This window comes from Pectinophora gossypiella, chromosome 19 (assembly GCF_024362695.1).
Source record: "Pectinophora gossypiella chromosome 19, ilPecGoss1.1, whole genome shotgun sequence".
In the NCBI taxonomy this organism is placed as follows: domain Eukaryota; kingdom Metazoa; phylum Arthropoda; class Insecta; order Lepidoptera; family Gelechiidae; genus Pectinophora; species Pectinophora gossypiella.
Genome location: NC_065422.1, coordinates 13838411 through 13861801, shown reverse-complemented (window position 1 = coordinate 13861801; position 23391 = coordinate 13838411). Strand labels below are relative to the sequence as shown.

The 23391-nt window shown below is 38.3% G+C and overlaps 1 protein-coding gene across 4 annotated transcripts in view; it reads left to right on the top strand.

Annotated features, from left to right (window-relative positions):
* LOC126375653 (GAS2-like protein 3) overlaps positions 1 to 23391 on the top strand; it is a 105810-nt gene that overhangs the window by 21172 nt on the left and 61247 nt on the right. For 2 of the 4 annotated variants that reach the window (XM_050022701.1, XM_050022699.1), the window contains exon 1: positions 11387 to 11579. The exons of the other annotated variants lie outside the window; for them this stretch is intronic. The gene's annotated coding sequence lies outside the window, so the exon portion shown is untranslated. Of the gene's footprint in view, positions 1 to 11386; positions 11580 to 23391 lie in introns of those variants that run through there. 4 annotated transcript variants of the gene reach the window in all.

Genomic DNA, 23391 nt, shown 5'->3' with positions numbered 1-23391 from the left:
CCGACCAAAACCTTAAAATACCTACTTGGATGCAATATCAAAAACAGTCGTTTTTTGGCTTGCAATCAATTTTGCAACTTATTAAACAGATTGATGGTATGCAAACAGCTGAAAGCTAAATTTCAATTTCTTCCGAATCATCATTTTCAGTTTTACATGGAATTATAACCACTAACAGATACTTAGAATTTTAACCAAAAATTCGATCTTTAATTATGTGTTCTGAAATAGTGATTAGGGTAATACTGACAGCGAGTACGATTTGGAAAAATTATGATGTGCTTTTCTATAGTAACTTATTATACATTAATGGTGCTTTCAGCTTTAGCCACGTTTGTCCTAAGCAAGTGGGAAGCTGCCCTAGCATATCAGACATTATGACCCAGCATGGAAAGCACAATGTAGTTGGAGCACCCTTGCAGCCCCTCACAGGCCCGCATCCGCCGGCAATTACGTCATTAACCAGTTGCCGGCAGTTGCCACTTGAAATGATCGCTCATTGTCCACGTCACACGCTATGGTGACGGCACAACCGACCACCCACTAACGGCAATACGTTTCGATTAGCCGTCACCTACAAAAGTACCCTATCCTAAAATATGCCACCGTAAAAAAAAAATTGTGAAAGCGATTTCAAGTTTGAGAATAAACTAAGAGAATGGCTTGTTGAATGTGCTTTTTATGACATAAACGAATTCTATAATATATAAATAATATGTTGACATCATTAATATAAGTATGTACTAATATACTAATATGTGTTTGATAGTTACATTTGATATGTAAAATTTAAAAATTGTATGAAAAAATGAGTATGAGTAATATTATTTTTTTGCAAACGAATAAATAACCAATGAAAATCGAATTGGGGAGCCTTTGGTGCAGCAAATCGGTTTTGATTAGAGATTTATAACATCTGCATAAACCACCACACCTTACCAAATTACCGTAATCAGTCAACACAACACTCAACATCCCCTTTTAAACTTTTCATAGCTAAAATATCTCATCGCGCGCATCCTAAACAAATCTTCTTTGATCGAATGCCTTCAAATATATTCAGCGTGCCAGGAATCCTGTGATCCTCGAACTACTGCGAAGGGGGTAGAGGGGGTAGGGTAGAGCTATTATAGGAGCGATGGTTATTAATATCCTGCCAGATGAGAGAGTGGTGGCTGGCGTAGAAGATGTTCGTGTATCGTGACGCGACAAATCGGTCGGAGTGCTTCCGAGAACATTCCGTCACTGATGGAAGACGCTTTAGAACCGCCGTGTGAGGTTGGATTATATTATCTTCACGTATCTGCTATTATATTCGATTAGTTTTCTAATTGTCATTTATCATAAAGATGGTTGTATGCTGTGAACTTTAAATAGGTAGGTTTTCATTAGCGAGTTTAGAAGAGCTTTTTTCGGATGCATGAGGTTTCGTGCCCAAGTAATGCCCTCTTGATTATCCACATCAATATGTTATAAAAGTGCCACACCAAGTAGTGTTACTCGATAATCGACTGTATATCGATTAATAATCGATTATTTTCTAAGCCCCTAAATTACCTAAATATCGAAATGCCCATCGATAGGTTCGTTACATGTCTATTGATAAACATTTAGGGGTTAAACTTAATACCTTCATTGACACTACCCCATCGCGACCCTGTACATTGAATGAAAGCACTGAATTTATATAGTACTTGATATGAGTCCCCTATTATTCTATGGACTACTACTGACACCGCATCGCACATGTAATATAACCAGGCGCACTATAACATGTGTCTGCGCCATGACGTCCCTCCCGTGGCGCTCCGTCTCGTGTCTCAAGTGCTCGCGTATTGTTCCTACTTACAACGAGACACCGCATGCGTAATGCAGGGCCCACTGTACGCGATAAAGCGATAAATAAAGACTCACCGCTTATACAAATATAATTAATCTGGAAGTTTTCTCATACTTATCTGGAAGTCCAGATCACACCCCCCATACATCATTTTTACCCTCCGACGCTCCTTCTAGGAGAACAACTCTGTCAGTGAGTAAGTCCGTGGGACTCCAGCTATCATCTTCATTAATTTAAGAGCCCGTCGGTGTAGCATTCTCCATGCTACTTTTTAGGAAAAAATAGGGCAGTGGTTTCCCTTTTGCCTTCCGCCATTTCTCCAGCTATATATAATAAAAAATATAATTACCTGAAGGTCACCTACTAAGTAGAAAATACAACTAAATATATCGCCTTTTAGTGAAAACGCGTAAGCGCATTTTTGAAAAATCACATCAGAGGGGTTAAAATGGCCACATCGAAGCAATTCATCTAAGAAAGCAATAGGTGACTAATATGCACTGGTTGTCAATTCAAATTCTGGCATAAAAATGCACCTTTTCTCATGTTTTTTTGGTGAAAGTCGTCGCGTTATGAATTCTCATTCCGTTTTACGACAGGATGCCTGTTCTCAACCGGCTTTAGCTTTTAGACTCACAAGTTTTCAAATGAAATGAAATCAAATATACTAATCATACACAAAAATCATGATTGCACAATTATTATTTATTTATTTTGTTTTTTTTTTCCAACCGATGTCATTAATAATAATAACGGCCTCGGTGGTCCAGTGGTTGAGCGTTAGGCTCACGATCCGGAAGTCCCGGGTTCGAATCCCGGTGGCGAAATATCACAAAAATTACTTTGTGATCCCCAGTTTCATTACAGGCTGATCACCTGATTGTCCGAATTAAGATGATCCGTGCTTCGGAAGACACGTTAAGCCGTTGGTGTCGGTTACTACTTACTGGTGTAAGAAAGTAGTCGTTACATGAGCCATGTCAGGAGCCTTTGGTGGCTCAATAGTAACCCTGACACCAGGTTGATAAGGTTGGTATCACCTCACAATCCACATGATCTTCTTCTTATCGTGTAGGTTATGAGGTGGAATACCAGCCCCATCAACCCTGGTGTCAGGGTTATGATTAAGCCGCCAAAGGCCCCTGACATGGCTCATGTAACTATTAATCACTTACATCAGTAAATAGTAACCGGGACCAACGGCTTAAAGTCGTAAGATCGAATGTTCTTTTAAAATCCAAACCCTATTGTTTAACTATTGTGTCTGGAAATCACGGTGTTACGAGGTTAACGTGCCCTCCGAAGCACGGATCATCTTACTTTAACACACTACACAGTACACATTTATTAAATTCGTATTTGTTTATATTATTACATTTATTTACTAGTTATACCTACATTAATAACTTTATTTTTTGTTCTAACCTTAAGTATTTATGTATACCTACATCTTTGCGATAATATTTGTTTATGTACACTATTTCTATTAAAGTAATTTGGTATTATATTATAATGTATGTACACCATTAACACATGTTTATGGAACGCGATGTTCGTGCGTCACCCGAAGGGTCCACACAATATCAGCGTCGTGGTTCACGCCGCGACTTGTGCTGAGTGAGGCCCTTTTATCTCAGGACGTCCACCAACACTTTATGATCATATCGACTAACATCCTTCTTGCTTTTTTGTAATTGTTTTAGTGGAAATAAGATATGATATTGATGTCTTTCTTTTTGTGTGCGGCGTCCTTTCATAATAAACTATTTCTATTCTATTTTATTCTATTCTACTTTCGGACAATCAGGTGGTTATCCACATGATAAGAAGAAGATTAATAATAATCCAAGATCGCCGGAGCAATGTTCACGTGACGCCTGGCTTAGTCCCCCGCTCCCCGCTCGCCGCCCCCACCGGGCCACACCCCACTCACCCAGACGGCGTGTCTCCCCCACTCGCACTCATCATTAGCACTGCAGGAAATGAATCATGATACCTAATACTATACCTCACATCTCTTTGATGCACCATGCGCTCTTAGAACTATAGGTAATACGACACTCTGTCTGTTTGAATGTACCCATCGGGACCTTGAGGCTGTACTGGGGGCTAAAAAGGCCACATCAAAGCAATTCATTTAAAAGAGGAATAGTGCAATTTGACATTTGCGCATATAAATATACTTACTGATGCAAGTAGGTATACAGGGTGTTAGTGACATCGTAACGAAAACTTTGAGGGATGATCAGGTCATAATTCTGAGTTGATATCAAGTGGAATTTTCCGTCGCAAAAGTATGGAACGGAAAATAATTTAAAAAAACTAAAAAAAAATCATGAATTTTGCGACGGAAAATTCCACTTGATTTTAACTCAGAATCATGGTCTGAATCAACCCCCTCAGTATTCGTTACGATGTCACTAACACCCAGTATAGTCGTTACATGAGCCATGTCAGGGGCTTTTGACGGCTCAATAACCCTGACACCAGGGTTGATGAGGTTGGTATTCCACCTCACAACCCACACGATAAGAAGAAAGGCCGACTCTTGTACTCATTCTATTTCTCTTTTGTTTTTTTCCTATTTGTGCAATAAAGTATTTGTTATGTTATATTATGAAGAAAATGCCAAGAAATGTCAAATAGCAATAATGTTTTTTAGATGAATTGCTTGATGTGGCCTTTGTAATCCCCCTATTGTAATGTATATCGTACTAAGATCTAGTATATACTTAGGCGCGTCAAGCGTATTTATTTCTATATTCATATTTTTTATAGATTAGCTATGCGTTTTGCCACAATCTTACGATGATGGAAAACGAAGATGTTTTAAGATGATTTGAAGACGGCTTATGGTGGTATTTGCTTACCTAGCTTACGTATATTCTACATCTAATTGTTTTTAAACATATTTAAAACAAAAAATATCTGTACAAAGTATAAAAATACCCCAACAATTGTATGATTCAATACTTTATTTAGACATGCAAAATTCCAGCTGATTAGAAATTACTAATTAATTAAACGGTTTGGTAATTTTGTTATTAACATTCCATAGTTAAGTAACACATAACACTTGCGAGTACCTAATTTGTTGATTAGTCATTCATTAAGCTAACATTGACACCCTTGAAGAAATCAACATGATGAGTAAGGCATTGACAATTTAGCGTAACAAATGTAACGGTGGCGGTAGTTGGCAATATTTGCACAAAGTATTTGCACAAACTGTAACAAACAATTCGTTTTCTGCGTAGAACGGAACGCAAGCCGCTGAACAAATACGAATTTCAGCGATATCGTCATTCTTATTTAAATTAACATTACATACGTGTTGTTATTATGTGAAACAATAGCGTGTTTGTCAAGGTGTTGGTCAGGACCAGGGTTATCACCTGATAGATCGCGTTCACTACCACGTTTAGGCGAATGATACAACACATGCTTGGCATGGTCACGAGTACTAATATTGAAACCATGTCACATTAACTTTTTTGACAAATTAAACCATACGTCACATTAAATGACAAATATGATAGTGCGACAGGGTTCTAAAGTGAGTACATGATATTGCTCAGGACTGTACACCGCTGCAATCGGGAGATCAATATTTATATACCTTAGGAGTGGCATCATAATTTATGTAACATAACATAAGCTCACCTGATTGTCCGGAAAAGTAAGATGATTCCGTGCTTCGGAGGGAACGTTAAGCCGTTGGTCCCGGCTGTTAGCCGTAAAAACACACCTCCACCAACTCGCATTGGAGCAGCATGGTGGAGTAAGCTCCATACCCCCTCCGGTTGATTGGGGGGAGGCCTGTGCCCAGCAGTGGGACTTGTATAGGCTGTTTATGTTATGTTATGTCACGACTATATTCCAATTGGGTAGTCAGAGAGACATCCGTCGCAAGATGAACTAAGTACCTACCCACACCTCACCGAGCTTTGTATTAGACCTAAAAGATGGTGAGCCGTATTGCCGACTATAATTGTCTCATCGTAATTTAATTGGAACTAAATTGTATTTGGTGTTCTATAAAATGTCCCTATACGTGTTTGGTTACAGTCAAGTAGTTTAAGGATTTATTTATAATGCAGAAGTAAGTATAGGTCTTCTCATCTCTCGATTGTCTGGACGCCGTTTCGATCGTTATTTTATAAGAAGCCACCCACAACGACACATTCAGGCGGAAATCATTGATAATCTTTTGAATAATTTCCTTTTGAGAATTTTTAAATCATTTTAAACTTATTTCTGCCAGAACCAATAAATAACTTCGTTACGACACGCGTCATTTTCGTTATGTGTTGGCTTCATGCTTTGTTTTGTGTGACTTATTCGGGTATTCGTTTTGCTTTACTCTGTTACTGCATTTTTAAAAATAAACATGGAAAAATGGAAAATATAATACATAATAATTTTCATACAAAAGTTTAAATTTAAAATTGAAATATAATCATTAATTGTACTGAACTAGTCGTTATGTCTAATAGTACCTAATTAATATCTCTGATAGCATCGTTGTTTTACAAGATAAATAAATTATTTTTCGTAATCAACTATTAAAACGAGGTTTAGATCCTTCCCACGTGAGATTTTATTGTTTGACCTCAAACTGCACCTACACAGGGCAAGGTCTCGACCAATAAGTGACCCCTTCCGGGTGCCCAAACTATTGACCCCGAACGATAACGTGTGGCGCCGGCGCATCTACATACGTATTGCGATGTAGATGACAGTTTATGCTAATAAAGAAAGTCTTTATCAAAAACATTATGCAAAATAACTGCACTGATGGTAGAATTGTGAAAGTTATAGATGACTAAGATTTAAGTGTAAACAACTTTTTTATGTATTTTGCTGTTTATGGCATGAAATTATAATATTATGTTTATATAAAAAGTGTATGTAAGTTGTCTTCAGATAATGTATTGTTCCGCTCATACCGTTACGTCAAACCCTAGCTTGCGCATTGTATGTATGCAAATCTCATATTCAGTCGCCATTTTGTAATATATTGTAAATCCCAGTAATCCGCGACACTGACCCTTGGAGAACATTCCGAGCTTGTTAGCTTACTACATCTCTCACTCTTTGATAAACAACATACGAGAATAACTCAATCCCGGGTGTGTGCGTGTGCATGTGAGGGTGCGTGCGTGTGTGTGCGCAGGCGTCACTCAACGTGTCAGGCGCAGCGGCTGAATGAGATCAAAGCTGCAGCGATTATCTTTTCTGCCCTATTGCTTGAACTCTCTATTTTCCTATTTGCTTCCAAGAATGGATGTTGCTTGTTTTGGCTGAAACTTTGTATCTTTATAGTTTGTTAGTTGGTGGTTAATGTTGATTTTGCTAATTAAAGCATTACTTTTGTGTTTTCCTCTAGATCGTTCCGTTCGTCCTCTAGAGCCAAATCACGACTAAGGATGCCAATAAATCGAATATTGATTAAACATGCTCATAGCAAATTCAATTTACTTTGCCAAATTAGTTTAATAACTCGATATTCAAATTCACACCCAATAGTTTCAAACCGCTATTCAAGCTTGGAGATTCATGAACTAACTTGGAAGTTCCGCAAATTATTCTCAACTGAGTGAATGTGCAGGTTACATGTATTATGCAGGACCTGCGGTGCAACGGCGGTCGTAGTGGAAAAATAACAGCGGGTACACTTCACATAAATTCATAGATAGTGAGTACTTCAAATGCTCTCGGTTGTCCAATGTTCCCGGAGTTGAAGGGATAATTGAAGTACCTATAACTTAGGTAGGGCATCCGCTTACGTTCGTCCAATCTAGACCACCATCAGCATGTTATAATTGGTCGACAACCATAGATGGACCTTTCACTTGAGCTAGACTGTGCATCTAATGATAACAGATTGAGGAATGTCTGTCATAAATTATCCAACTATTTTAAAACCAAAATGCAGCTTCGGCAGATCAGTCGTTGCCTGCTGAACGGGGTTTACCAGGAATGTAGGAAATAGGTGCAGGTTGCTTTCAAGTGTTGCATATTTTTTTATAAAATTTAAAAACATTATCTTAACAGCGATTCCTCGAGCGTAGCTTATCTACTGATATATCTTAGCTGTAGTTTGTGTGTAGTTCAGGGGCAAGTAAGTATTATACGCGTGTCTAGACGGCGCTCCCTGCAGATGCGTCCGCTGCGGGTTTATGGCTCGATTCTATGCAGCCTGCTGCCAGGGAACTACCAGGAACACAGGACGTAGATGCAAGTTGCTTTCCAGTAATTGAGGATCATTTTGAAATGACTGTTTAAGTCGTGCAAACATTTGAATATTTTCAAGTTCCGATGGATGAAAAGCGAGATAAAGAATATTATCAGATTACAAATGATAGGGATAGGCGTATTACAGAAGATTCCAATTCCTACTACGTTTAGCATATAAACGATTAGTCTTGCATTGCTGTAAAGTCATTTCTGTGGTCGCGCTGAATACCGCGATTAGTCACGTGACTCATTTGTTTTCATGCAAACTGTTATCTTTTCATTTTCACACCAAGTTTCTCTAATTTCAATACTTTTATTATTTTCAGACTTTGTTCGTCTTATCTTTAGAAGCTATCGTTTATTATTAATTTAGTCTATCTTGTACGTCAGCAATATTGTTGTTTTCATATCTTTCATCAAACTGTTCACAAAGTGAATTACATTTTGTTCAAATAAAGGGGGCAATGATATCATCGTCATATCTTGTTTGGTTATAATATTAATACGGTCGTCATGTGTCTCGAGTTCATTTTACGACTTGTCTTAATTGCACTTGTTGATAGTTAGGTCTGAGTTTTATATTATCTAGTTCACATGGCATTGTGTTTGTGATGAACGCGTTAGGGTTGTCTGTATTACCAATGATCGCCTCTGAAAGAGGGGAGCCCTGTTTATGTTTATGTAAATCTTGTTCGTTGTTGATATCCGTATTTAAATTATGAGATTTGTGCATTAATTTTGAATATTTAATGTCTCTTGCACATTAGGAAGACAGAAGGGATCGCCTGGCGTCACCGTCATTGTTGTACAATATGTTTTACTTTATGTAAATCTTAATTCGGTATTTTATCTTTAGTTAAAAATAATTTATGAAGTTTATGTGTGACTTCCATAATTGCATGCTTTGGGTACGACACGTTGACAAAATTTGTGTCATGAAGAAGCGATGTATAACGCATAGATTTAAAAAAACAAATCTCGAAAAAACAAAAAAAATAGTTCTATACTTACTTACTTAAAATCAAGGGGAGGCCTTTGCCCAGCAGTGGGATCGTATAGGCTAGATAAGATAAGATAAGATACTTACAGAGTTTATAAAGTTTTTACATCCTTGGTTTTTATACATATACTTTAAAAACTAAGTACCGTTTGGAAAATACGGCTATCACGGAATTTCAACCAGGAGTACTTTAACGAATGTCATACCAGATCCTGGGAATATCGATGGAACATCACTTGAAGTTTTGAATCTTGATTTCTTGAAGTCCCGCGACCACTCTATATGAAACTTGACACTCAAGTTTATAGTCTCAAAATTGTGGGAATCCACTCGAGGAGTCCCTTAGAGGGTTTAAAACCTAGTTATGTTACGATTTACGAACTCTGAGGGCGTGTTATTGAATAAATAAAAATGTGTGGGGATCAAGTTTATGGTGTTTGTTATGGTATAACTGCTGGGATGATGGGAACTTGTCTATTGCCGACTTTATGGATTCCCCGGAGCCTCGGCTTGAATGCTTGTCTGGAGATTTATGGGAGTTTATATTAAAGGATAAACGGATCTAATACTTTTATTTTAGTTTGGTAAGAGTGAAAGTTATGTTGTTGATTGTAAAACAGTAGGGACAGAAGGGGGTACATGTGATACATTCGAATTTGGTGTAGTAACCACAAGTAAATTTTAATGGAAACTACTAGTATTTTTGAAGTATAATGTCCATTATGCCTCTGCTGTCCGAATCCATAATCATAAACATAAACTGCCTATATACGTCCCACTGCTGGGCACAGGCCTCCCCTCAATCAACCGGAGGGGGTATGGAGCATACTCCACCACGCTGCTCCATTGCGGGTCCGAATCCATTTTTCAAAATTCATAGATCCTTTGCTTTGAAGCAAAACATTTTTTTGGAAATACTTTGCAATTCACTTTTAAAAGCCCTTTCACAGCCACTTTAGTATTCGCTGAGCCCGCCATTAGACAATATTGATTGTACTAGCGCAAGAATAATACTCGTTTGAATGCTGGGGGAGACTGCGCGTAAAGCATTTACTATCTCTTTCTAACACGAGGAGAAAGGGGTTGTAGTGAAAGAGAAGGAGCAGGTGGATTCATACGCGGATGCTGGGGAGGGTTAATGTTGGACTGAACCAAATTTAGAAATATTTTAAAGATATTTTTAGCCCAAGAAAGGTCAGAGTCAGAGTTGTTCAAATCAATCGTGACTTCACGCACGAGAGCTCATCGAAAATCTACCTTAAACTTGCAATGTAATAAAATGTATTCTCTTTTATTTGTGCATATCAGCTGAAACGTTGCTATCTACTTGCAATTTGTCTGCGGTAAGGACTGCTTTAGTTAATTTATGGTTCGTCTGTCGGGGTCCGGTTTTCGGCACTTGCTAGTTGCTGTATAATCCCAATGTCGACGGCCTCGCCTCGTACAATGGGCAAAGAAAGTCGCTGAACAAGCATATGGGTTTTGAATATTGCAGTGGTAAACTATCGTTGGTCTGTGTACACATTGTTATGTCATGTGGTATGGACATGTGCTTTAATAGCTGCATGTCGCGGTCTTATTGCGTCCTCGTTCTCCAAGTCTTAATCTTAAATTGATCAGGCTCTTTTTGGATATCGTTATGATGTAAATTGTTCAGGTTTCTATCTATTTTTATACTTTCTTTATGCAGCGCCTGTTGAGGTTGAAATTTTTGCAATGTATGCTACATGTAATGTGGCCTAACAGAAGAATATAGTAGTGCGCTTATGTTTTATTCTTCTCGAATCTTATTATCTTGTTATTTTATCATTTGCATTTGGCTAGGTCCTCTGGCCATATAGCGGCGTGAACTTGACCTTCCCTGGCGCAGTGTGGCGGCCCGCCGTCCTCTCTCCCAGCCACGTGGTTGGTGTGACCAACTGTACGACATTCTGAACAATTCTGCAAAACTTCAAATTGGACTGTATTTGACAGAATCTTGGAAAGGATGAGTGTTTTTTTTTATGTTTAACTGTGTAACTTTTGTTTTATGCACTGTTACGAATAACAAGAACGAGCTAAAATCAAACTTTCGCCAGAACAGGTTTCACTTACTGATCACTGCTCGATAATGTTCGATTTTCGTCGGCAACTTGTTCAAGAAATAACAGTAAAATTTTATTCATAATATTTTCAAGTTTACCTTCCGTTACATCAACATACGTTACGTACACCTGTGCACTCATGTTACATTTTGGCGATAACATAAATTGTGTAAAGTCGTCGGTGTGGTGTATTATATTGGCAGTATAATTTCCTCCCCTTAGCCAGTGCGCGTTCCGCCTCCGCGCTGCCGCGCCGCGTCCTCTCATACAAACTCGTGCATACAAACATGTGATCGACACTCTTTTCGTCGCTGTGCTCCTGGTTAGTGATAGTTAGTACACATACTACTGCAGTCCTATTAGATAGTGTTTTTATCAAATTCAAGAAACTAAAGAGCTTTATCTCCTCCGCCAGGTAAGTTTTATTAGATTTTAAATCAACCGGTTTTTTTAAGCAAAACCATAAATGAAAATACCTACTAAAAAGTTAATCAGTGAAATAGCTAGTGCAGAAACAGCGTAAAATGAGAAATACGAAACGTGCAAAATATTCCAAACGCAACGCAGACCTACCTAATCGATAATATCAGCTGCTCGACGCTCATAAAATTGACAGCTGTTTTTGAAACTACTTGAAACAAAAAGTTTTTTATTTTTATGATAAAAACACATACTTTATTATTAAGTTTTTATTATAATAATTTAGAAGAATGCCTTTCACAAGCAAATAAGCCAATTAAAAATTAAAACCGCTATCAAATCTGTGCCATTAGAACTCATCGATTGCGGAAATCTAAGAAACAATCTTGTACTATTTTAAGAAAAGTGATTTCCTAATAAACCAGCGCAGAGGACAAACGTGGAAGAACACAGATTTGCGCTGATAACGTGTGTTATCAGTGTCTCCGTGCAAATAGCCGTGCCATGCGCGCTAGCCTGACGCACGGATACGCGCGATAACCGTGTTGTGCGCGCTAGCCTCGCGACTTAGATGCACACGAAGCGCATCGTACGTAAATTACTTAGCACTTACGTAAGAATATTTTAATTATTAAGCAGTTGTCCACCTACAAAAATAAACAATAAAAAATACTTAAAATGATGCGCTGATTAACTAAATTTCAACATCTATCGTACTCTCAATTTTATAAGATTCTTATTGACAGAGTTTTCTTTTATATCGAACCACAATTAAAGAGATGCTGTACGGTGGCTGGCGGCGGCAGTAGAATGAATTGGAAGTCCAACCCATCCCATCAACCCATCGTAATCTTATGAGTATATGTTTGGTCAAAGTCTAGATGCTGGTGGAAATTAGAAGACCTGCGCAGTTTTATTGTCAAATGACGCACACGGTGACTGTTGACTGAGTCAATAGCTCATATTTCATCTCAGTAATTACCTAATCCTCGCTTATCTTTCCTTAATCAGATAACCTTGAATTTCTTTTAGCTACTGCTGTAATCAGTACGCTATAGCCGGCGCTTGCGCGCGAGCCGTTAACGACTGGGGCTCGTGCGCACGGCTTGACGAATGTACTGCATGTAGAAACCTTCGGCCAAGTGGTGAATGATATCTGAAGAAAATCTACAAATAAGCTCCGCACAACGTGACTTATTCGAGATGTTTAAATGTTCCACCGGTGAGAAAAGGCGTCCCCAAAGTTCGCATGTGTATTGGTTGTTGCGCAGTGTACCTATAGAAGGCATTTGTTGTATTTTCACATCTCCCACGGTTGATAGACAAGTGAAATAATCGAAAAACGAAGAACGCAGTGCGCGTCAGACATGCATTTCAGGATTCCGTAACTTTTATACTCATCTGCTTTCTTTTGAACAAATTATGGCGACAACAATTTCGTGACGTAGCGAGTCAAAATATCAACCATGGGGTAATATTTCAGGTTTTGTTATTGCTTGTTGTGAATCACTGCGAACAATGGCGACTGTAACTCTATGTATACGTAGCACTACGATACAACAGCAGGTACGAAGTCGGTTCTCAATACGTACTCAACTGATTTTACGAGGATATTCATTGTTGATGGAGGGATTGTTGCGTCTTGTTGTTGTTGGGTCGGTGGCGAGATGACATGTTGATGTATCATGTACGCGATTGGATCCAGTACAATATTGTAGTACCTACAGAAAGATATTTGTGTTCTGGGAGAATTAATAAATTAAAAGTAGTCATTCTAATTTTGTACACTAGGTCTGTATGTAATTTGTTTCAGTTGTGTGAAAACCAGTTGCACGTTTTATTCGCTTTACAAATAAGTATAGAGTAATACAGACTTAAGCCGCCGACCCGCCGTTTGTCGGCGAACTTGTTGGCGGCAAGTCGGAAAAATATGGGCAGGCAACTGAACGCATAGTTTACGCAGATCGCCGACATGTCGTCGGCAAAATGTCGGCGGGTTCATGTTGCCAATATGATTCTTTTTACACATTTTACACGAACACAGATTTGCGCTGGCTGGCAGGCTGCTGGGGTGTGTCGGCGACTGTCGATGGCTTTGGCTTGTATTGTGCCTAACGTGACGTAATTACGAACTTCCGAGGTGGACAGACTATAGGGTAGTTTCCAACTAGTCAAATCAGTTTTTACTAAACATCAAAACACGAAATTACTATGGAATTTGTATGAAAAAGCACCACAGAAAAACGTGATAAAATGTCGGACTTATGAATACGTTTTTCTTTATTAAAATTCGTAAATAAGTTAAACAGAAAAAACTAAATGTTTTTCGTTAGTTTTAGATCTGTTTTTATTTAGTAATCAGAATTTCATAATTTATCTTGAACCTAGTACAGTCATGAGCAATATCATGTACCCACTTTAGAACCCTATCGCACTATCATATTTGACATTTAACGAGACTTACGGTTTCATTTGTCAAAAAAGTTAATATGACATGGTTTCAAAGTGTATACATATTAGTGCTCGTGACCGTACACGACCCCATTGTCATCCAACGTGGAGAACGACTTTGATTGTCGTCCGCACGTACCTATTAATGTATGACACACTTATACTTAATTCTATTATCAACGCACAATATCCTTATAATCGGCAACACAATGATGACATAAAGCCGCACCACATATTGTTGTTCGAGTGCAGTATGCGACGGATCGCGGACGACGTCCGTCAGTGCTCGCTTTCACATAGCTCGGATGTCTTGGTTTAGTGCGGATTAGGAAGGCGCATCGCATGTTAAGTTCACTTACTTACTATCTTATGATATAAATAAGTACTTTATTTTAAACGTAATGAAGGCTCCGTGCTTAAATCCTCACAAACAATTTAATCAGAATACATTTGCATGCAACTTTTGATACGAAGTCCTTTTTTTTTTTTTTTTTGTCTTTAATTTACTTAAGGGCTTTTAACAAAATTTGTTATGCCAGCCCCATCGATCAAGACTGACTAAAACTGATAAAAAATCATATTTAATTCATGCCTCCACCCACAACAGCCTAAGATGTGATGCTGTTGTGAATGAAAGCATAAATCAAATATGATTCTCTGCTCGTAGGTTCTGATAAAAAGGCCTCCAAGACACCTATATCACTATTCCGACTCCTAATTTTAAGATGTTTAAATAAAAACAGCCTTTGTGAGGCATTCCGAGTACATTCATATAAGATATGGTACGTATCTTCTCTCTTCCCACAAACTTCGCAGTTTGGGGAAGAGGTTTTTTTCATTAAGTAAGCAAAGCTCTTTAAAGGAATATGCCCAGATCTTAACCTAAAAGCAATTTTGAGAAGTTTCCTCCCGAACTTAACATCGACGAACCATGGTATTCGAGGAGGCTCACACGCAATAGTCCTGTACCAGACACCCTTCTCCTTGGATCTTACGTCGAAATACTCTTTCCAGGAGGAGCGCCACGACTTTATATATGAATGTAAAATATCGGAATATTCAGGGATTATAAATACCTCACTGCCATCAGTACAGGCGCACTTTGCCAAATTGTCAGCCTCCTCGTTACCGCTCAAGCCTACATGAGAAGGAACCCATTGCAACCTCAGAGTCACCCCAACAGGCAAACCATACACCATATCTAATATTTTATAAGAAAGCGCTGTACCTCTGTAGCCCATAGCGGAACGAGCCACATGTTGCAAAGCACTTTTACTGTCCGTGAAAACAACAATTCTTTTAGATGATAAGGTATATGAATAGGAGATGGCCTCTGAAATAGCAAATAGCTCCGCAGACATAATACATATATTGCTAGTAATTTTGTAGCGAGTTCTAAAATTTGTATTCTGATCAAAAAAGGCAGCTCCCATACCATCCTTTGATTTAGAAGCATCTGTAAAAATCCTATGAAATCCTCTATATTTAAAATTAACTTCTTGAATTATATTGAATTTAAGGGAATTCAGTTCATACAAATTTTTAGAACGCTGTACACTGTCTAAATTAGTAAAAATAACATCAATAATATTTGCCTTCGACATCCAAAAACTTAGAGTAAACATTAACAACGGATTAGAGGAAAATATCCTTTCATGCTTAACTTGATTATAAACAAATGGCAGCAGCGGCTTCTTTTTATTGTGCCAATACCTATTCTCAGAAGCAGTTCCAAGTTCACATAGTAATTTGACCGTAGGGTTATATGACCACGAACGACATTTTAGACCATATTTTAATGCTAGATACTGCCTTCTCAAAGATAACGGCGGGATACAAAGTTCAGCTTCCATTACGTGTATAGGGGTTGTTTTTATAAACCCTCCAATGACCCTCAGAGCCTGATTCTGTATCCTATCTAATTTCGAGACATGGTTTTGTGCACTGTGGTGATATAGGAAACAACCATAATCCATACGACTCCTTACCAAAGCAATGTACAACCTTCGCAGGTGCTTTGGGTGTACCCCCCATGAAGGGCCTACTAAAATTTTAAGAATGTTCAGGAATTTGGATGTCTTTTCACATATTTCATTAATGTGCTTACCGAAACGCAGACTTTTATCCAACCATAAACCTAAGTATTTGAAGTTATCTACCAACTGTAGCGGAATATTTTTAGCATTTATAGTAACATTAAAATGTCTCCTGCCTCTAGAAAATAAACAAACTTTAGATTTTTGTGCTGAAATATCCAAACCAACCTTTTCTAATAATTGAATCATCACATTGAGCGAATTTTGAATTTTCAACACACTGTAATCAATAGATTTATTCTTAATATACAGGACAAAATCATCGGCATATTGTGCTACTATAACCTCATTTAGAGTTTTGCAGATTTCATGGGTGACTATATTAAAAATAAGGGGAGACATGGGGTCACCTTGAGCTAAGCCCCTATTAGTATATCTTACAAGATCCTGAATACCATTTTCACACTTAATTTTGAGTTTCCGCTCAATTAAAAAAGACCATAAGTATTTACAAATAGTGGAACCAACAGATAAACTATCAAGTATAGCAACAGCTTTTTCAATTAACACATTATTATAGGCACCCTCAATGTCTACAAAACAGGCAAGGGTGGGGATATTCTCAGAGAAACCGACTTGTACATAAGAAACTAACCGCGTAAGTGCATCCAAACTAGAGTGACACCTCCTAAAACCTACTGTAACCGGAGCTAGAATTTTATTGGTTTCAACAAACCATTCTAAGCGTTTAGTTATCATTGAGTGAAAGAGTTTGCATAGGCATGAGATTAAAGATATAGGTCTTAATTTGCAGACAGCTGAGGTTCCAGGCTTAGGTATAGGAACTACTTGTATACTCCGCCATTGCTCCGGTATAATAGAATGCTTAAATATAAGATTATATAATTTCAGAAGATGTATTTTGGCCGATAAAGGGAGATAATAAATCATAGTATATGTAACACCATCGTCACCGGGAGCAGTGTCCTTCTTTTTAAGGCAACAAAGCAACTCCTGAATAGAAAAATCACCCTCCAATAACGGGTTAGATGATTTAAAAAGTGGTTGTGGAGGAGTCACAGTATCAGGCGCTAAGTCACATAGCAATTTATTTTTTTCTTCGACTGGGGAAAAACATCTATTATAATGGCGACCTTTTACCCAAGCCATTTGTTTCCATACATCTGAGCTGGAAGTCGCTTCATCTAATCCATCACAGAATTTATGAAAACTTTTGGATCGTGCTTTACAAATTTCAGTTTTAGCTGCCTTAACTTTATTTTCAAGTCTATTCAGATTTAAAGGTGTTGGGTTACGCCTAAATTCTTTTAGAGCAAGTCGCCTTTCCGCAACAATTTTGGACAATTCAGGGCTCCAATATTGTTTGGGTTTAAAGTTTTGTAAGGGGCTCATACATACTTTAATTTTAGGAATGTTTTTATCCGCTGAATAATTTAAGATCCCTATAAAAGAGTCATACATACATTGGACATCACTTGTGTTATCCATTATGTTTAAGAACTCATTATCAATACATTTAGCATAGGCATCCCAATCAGCTCTTTTGAAGTTGCGCTTAGGAGATAATTGCACGTAATCATGATACTGAAATAAAAATTTAATAATTCTGTGATCACTACCTAGATTTTCATTTAGCACAGACCATTTAAAATATGTCACAATATCGGTCGAGACAAATGTAATGTCAGGCGATGTTTGTTGCAAAATCCCGTTAACTAACCTAATTCTCGTAGGGTTACAATCATTTAGTGACACAAGCCCGTTCTCCAATGAGCTATCAAACAACTGATTACCCCTAGAATTTGATTTGGAAGACCAATTTGTGTGGTGACCATTAAAATCTCCAGCAACTAAAGATAATCTAGAAAATTTTGAAAATAGCCTGTCCCAGTCAGCCTGCGTAGTATGTACAGGAGAAGTGCAATATATGCCAACAACATTTTTTAAAAATTTGCAGTTTAAAACCTTAACCTGTAATGCCTCGATTCCTACTCGTCCAACATCGAGTGGACACGCATATGAATTAATCGACTTATGAACTAAGATAGCCACGCCACCATATCCGTCATCGCGGTCTTTCCTGTAGACGTTATAGCCGCTAAAGTTTATGGCTGTTTCCGGCTCAACCCAGGTCTCGCTCAAAACTGCTATGTGAACTTTTTCCTGTTGCAAAATAGCTTCAAATTCGCCTCTTTTAGGCCATAAGCTCTGGCAGTTCCATTGTAAAAAGCTTACTGTAAAGTTTTTGGATGGACTAGCCATTATAAATTGGATATAAAACTGTTAAAAAACTCCTTGAAGAAACCTCCTTCACACATGCATTTTGCAATATCGAACACCAAACTAAATCCCAAAATAATTTTCTCAATTGCCGATTTTTCAGATATTAAAATATCCTTGGCTTTCCGAATAAAATCTTTAAAATTACGCCTTTCTCCTTCATTATCGCGTCTGAATGGCTTCTCATGTTTATTTTGCTCCGGATGATTCTCAATTTTTCCAAGTTGTTCTTCATTCTCTTTCGGCTGTTTTTCATTTATTTCAGGGAGTGGGATAGAGATAATTTCGTCCCAGTGAGTTGCCCGATTAGGATGAGAAGAACCCAGATTAACAACTTCGGGCTCATCAGGTCTATGTACAATCCCCTTCGTTTTACTACGTACTACCTCAGCATAAGATGGAGCATCTAGTCGAGGAATCTCTGACATCGGTGTGACGGTGTATTGGGAGGGTTTTATGGATGATGAAGGTGTAACAGATGGAACATGAATATCTAAGGCTTTCTTGTATGTGCACCCCTGCTCGGCCATAATTTCCCTTAACTTCTTTTCCTTAATATAGGCTGGGCACGCTTTGGACCAGGCCATATGACACCCTTTGCAATTCACACATCTAAATGTACTTGTGGAACAATTCTCATGATTATTCCCACATTTAGGGCATACTATTTTTTTGGAAGGGCACATTCCTCGAGTGTGACCGAGGCGCCAGCAAATGGAGCATTGCGACACTTGGTGCACCTGGAATCACCTGGACCTTCATTCCACAAACGAATACATATTCAGGCACCGACGAACTTTTAAAACATAGGCGAACTGCTTCGCTCGGACACCATCCTCCCTCCTCTCTATTACGACGATTAAGCCTTTTTACTGACGAAAGTTCCACAGAGCTCTCAATATCTTGCTTTATTTCCTCCTCCGAAATATGTATGTCCACATTCTTAATAACACCGTAGCAGAATGACACCTCGGTCGCTTTGTATATTATCCAGTCTTTGTCTGAAGCAATTTTGCTGTCCAGAAATTTATTTGCAGCAATCTCATTTGAAAGATGAAGACGAATTTTAAAAGGACTGATGTACTTTACTTGAACCACGTCTGTCAAACTATACTCTTTGAGGGTTCGGGCAAGCACAAACTGCCTGGGAAGCCTATTTTTGCTTGAAATGTACATCACATTATCTTTTTCCTGTTTGTTATCCGTTTTCGTGTTTCCCCGCCGCAGCTTCTTTCCTCCTTTCCTACTGACTTCAGTCCACTCACCATCATCCTCAAAGTCACTTCCATTGAATAGTCGTTTCCCAGCTCGTCTCCCATCCTCGTTACTAGTTGAGGGTTGATTAAAATCATCATTAATGGACACTAGGGAGCCTGACCCAAGCGATTCATAGAAGGAACGTTGGGACGGTGATCCGTATCTAGCTCTAGGCGAGAAAACGTCCTCCTCGTCACTCATGACATAATATTCCTATTTTCCTGCGAGCAAATATTAGCACAATACACAGAAAAAGCAATATTTACTAATATTTAGATATTTTTTTACGAATAGTGACTTTTCACCGCAATGACTTTGACAGGAATGTACGAAGTCCTAAGATGGTTTAATGAACATTACATGGTGAAAGTTAATCATTCCATTGCCCGTACAATGATCCATCATATTAGAAAGACCCATCCATCTGTCGGTTCTTACGACATGCCTGGAAAGACCGTATTTACCACATAACATAGCATTATGTCTATATCTAATCCTGGGCAGAACGCCTCGCTAGCAATGATTATGCTACCTGTTTGTTTGCTATGAATACCGTATTACACCATTCTTACATATTGCGTCCCACTACCCCAGCAACTACTAGCAATTCCCACCAGATAACTCCCACTATACACGTTCCATGAGTAATTAAATTACTTTTTATAATTACCATAATTGATCAGTCAGTGGAGCAGAAAGTAAGCGGTAACTCGCTGTGTTTATACGATGGTAACTATGTGTAACAGATAATTAGTGTTATGTTGAGCTTTGTAATCGGTCTTACGAAGCTTGAGATTACCGCGACAACAATGATAATAAAGCGACGTAAGAGCCCTGTCACACTAAGACGCCATGGTAGCCACCTCACTACCCACATGATGGAAGAAGAATCTCCAACGTGCAGAGTGGGAGTAAAGCAAACCCTCATAGGGCCATATCTCACTAGGACACCATAGTTGTGCCACAGCGAAATACATACAGGGTGTTAGTGACATCGTAACAAAAACTGTGAGGGACGATTCAGGCCATGATTCTGAGTTGATATCAAGTGGAATTTTCCGTCACAAAAGTATGGAACGGAAAATAATTTAAACATACACTAAAATTTTCATGAATTTCTCATGACAACTCAGAATCATGGTCTGAAACATCCTCCTCAGTATTTGTTCCGATGTCACTAACACCCTATCTACTTGTATTTGTACATGGCATAAGTGACATCGTAACAAATACTGAGGGGGACCATTCAGCTCATTATTCTGAGTTAATATCAAGTGGAATTTTCCACCGCAAAAGTATAGAATTGAAAAAAGCAAAAAATATACATGAATTTTGCGACGGAAAATTCCCCTTGATATTAACTCAGAATCATGGTCTGAATTAACCCCCTATAGTATTCGTTACATCCTATATACAGTTGCAACCCGAGTGTCTTATTGGTTGCGCAATGCAAGACACCAGATGAGGCAGCGTTTATACAATTGCTGCATCGGGTTATGTAGGGCTCTTAGCCGATAAAGAATTGAGGATCAGCCTGATAATCCCATGTTGTTTCCCCGCTCATTACCAGGATTACCGAATTACCGTTAATTCGCCTGTAATCGCTACCACTCAAACTGCTTGCGGTTGAACTGAACAATCCGTTTAAGTATACGTATTATTTGCCGCTTAGCGGCAGTTTATGTGAGATTTGTCTGAGGCTTTCAAACTAATTGGATCATTTTAACGAGATTAATAAGTTTAAAACTATGTATTATGTCCATAATAATACAATACAAAAACGCTTTATTGCACATATAAACAACGCTAAAAACAATTACAGAAGAGACACGAGAAGCACAATCGGCGGCCTTATTGCTAAACAGCAATTTCTTCCAGGCAACCTTATGATGAAAGAACTTGCTACATATAATAATGTACTTAATAGTGTGATTTTCTATCACGATTAAACTTAAACAAAATAACCAGGCTAGTGCGAGGACGACTTGCGCACCGAGGGTTCCGTGGCCAGAAAAGTTCCCAACTATGCACCATCGGAAACAACCTACTGAATAGCAGTAGACTTCCGCAAAACTGAAGTAAGACGGAGTAGTAAGATGAAGAAGTGTTTTGACCGGACACTCATTATAAGGGTTGCTTTTCATCACTTTTTCGTTCGGAGCCCTAAAAGTGAAATTGCAATTATTGATTGAAATTGGTTGAAAAATTATCAATTTATGTGAATTTTAGTCGTAATTGGCTTAAGCTGGGATATCTGTCTGTTTATATATGTATTAGATAAAAAAATGAGTGACACGAACACCCCTTGCATAACTAAGTAAGTATAGTAAAGTCAAGACTTCGTTTTAGTATAATATATTTATTGACAGCAAGCGCATTGACGCGTGCTTTTTTAATTCACATCATAACATTAGCGACCACAAGTTCCGATCACCGGCTGCTGATTCGCCGATCTTTGTTCAACAATACTCCGCCGAATTGCGCGCGCGACGCTTTCTCTGCTATTTTCACTTTCCTCTCGGTACGTGCTGTTTTCCGTAACTATGATTCTTATTTATTTGTTTACCGTAACAAGTATGAACAACGAGTAGGTTAGCTTTTAAAATGTAAAAGTGAAGTGTCTTTGGAAGTCACTCAGGCTTGAGTTAGTAGCACAAACGGAGTCATTTTAAGTGCCTCTATTCCATATTACTGCTCTATTTTTAACATAACGTAATAATTTAAAGCTCATCCATGGTCCTTAATGGAGTGGGCAGATCGAAAAGGTATTATTGATTGACCTAGAACACGTTCCATAATAAAACGCTATATTCCAATTGCAGTAGTAGCAGGTACCCATACTTCACCGAAAACCTTGTTAGACTAACGTGATAGGTGGTAAGCGTATTGCCGTCTCTAGGTACTGATCGAGGCCACTGTGTAAGTTTTAAATAGTGGAAATTGCACTTAAGATAAATTAATAACTCATTGGTGCACGCTAAAAGGTTACGACTTACGTTATTATTAGCTACATCATCATTATCACCGTACGACGCCCACTGCTGGGCATATAGGCCTCCCCCAAGGATCTCCACGACGATCGGTACATAGTCACAAATATATTAATTTACTAGCAAAAAGGCCTTGTCCCTCGGATTATGCTAGAGTATCAACAGCGACCCAGCAGCGCCCTCGCTTCAGATTTGATCGGCGTGTGCGCAGCCGGACCACCAGCCACTCGAGTTCGACAGCTCTCGGCCATTTATTTCACGACTCGTCTCGATTCAATGCTATGCGATTTATTATATTGACGTTTATCTGATCTTTATCTTCAATTTGGTGAGATTCAGCGTTTCCGTCTTTCGATCTTAGACAAAGAATCGTAACACATTTAAAAATAAGAATAGGATATGGATATGGGTGATAATCAATGTGCATACATTTGACAGTCTCCAACATATTTAAAAAATTAAAGGTACAATTACAATTAACTCCATTTTCACTATCGGTTCAATGCGGGACATTTCTGGTCACCTTTTAGACTTTGTCGTCTTTATATTATCGGGTGACAGTGCACTTACTACGTCATAAATACACTCCGAGACAATCTACAACGATTAAGTTGAAACAAACAAACATCTTTGGGTCGTTCTTCTTTTTTATCGACAATAAAAAGACATTTTCCCAATTAATCGGACTTAACATCTTTAAAATTATAACGGCAATAAATATTTTAAAACATCATATAAAGATCTGTCCGTAAAGGACTATTTAGTGGTTCTC